Below are 529 nucleotides of genomic sequence, written 5' to 3'. Positions count from 1 at the left end.
AGAGCAGCCTCAGTGTACTCAGGAGTGTTCACACAGATCTTTAAAGAGGAGAGAGGCCTGTACCAGGACAAGGTGTTCTGCTTCGTCCATCTGAGTGTTCAGGAGTTTCTGGCTGCTCTTCATGTCCATCTGACCTTCATCAAGTCTGGACTCAATCTGATATCAGAAGAACAAACCTCCTGGTGGTCTAAACTATTTAGAAACTATTCAACAAACTTCTACCAGAGAGCTGTGGATGAGGCCTTACAGAGTCCAAATGGACACCTGGACTTGTTCCTCCGCTTCCTCCTGGGTCTTTCACTGCAGACCAATCAGACTCTCCTACGAGGTCTGATGTCACAGACAGGAAGTGGCTCACAGACCAATCAGGAAACAGTCCAGTACATCAAGAAGAAGATTGAAGAGACTCCCTCTGCAGAGAGAAGCATCAACCTGTTCCACTGTCTGAATGAACTGAATGATCGTTCTCTAGTGAAGCAGATCCAACAGTCCCTGAGATCAGGACGTCTCTCCACAGATAAACTGTCTC

General features: G+C 47.3%; 1 protein-coding gene across 1 annotated transcript in view; it reads left to right on the top strand.

Moving 5' to 3' along the window:
* LOC147817409 (stonustoxin subunit beta-like) overlaps nt 1–529 on the top strand; it is a gene marked incomplete at its 5' end in the record, with an annotated part of 6,073 nt that overhangs the window by 2,292 nt on the left and 3,252 nt on the right. The window lies entirely within an intron of this gene.

This window comes from Seriola lalandi, unplaced genomic scaffold (assembly GCF_002814215.2).
Source record: "Seriola lalandi dorsalis isolate HSWRI2012SDOR001 ecotype SW California unplaced genomic scaffold, Sedor1 jcf7180002054963, whole genome shotgun sequence".
Lineage (NCBI taxonomy): Eukaryota > Metazoa > Chordata > Actinopteri > Carangiformes > Carangidae > Seriola > Seriola lalandi.
This window is presented reverse-complemented; position numbering and strand designations above follow the sequence as displayed.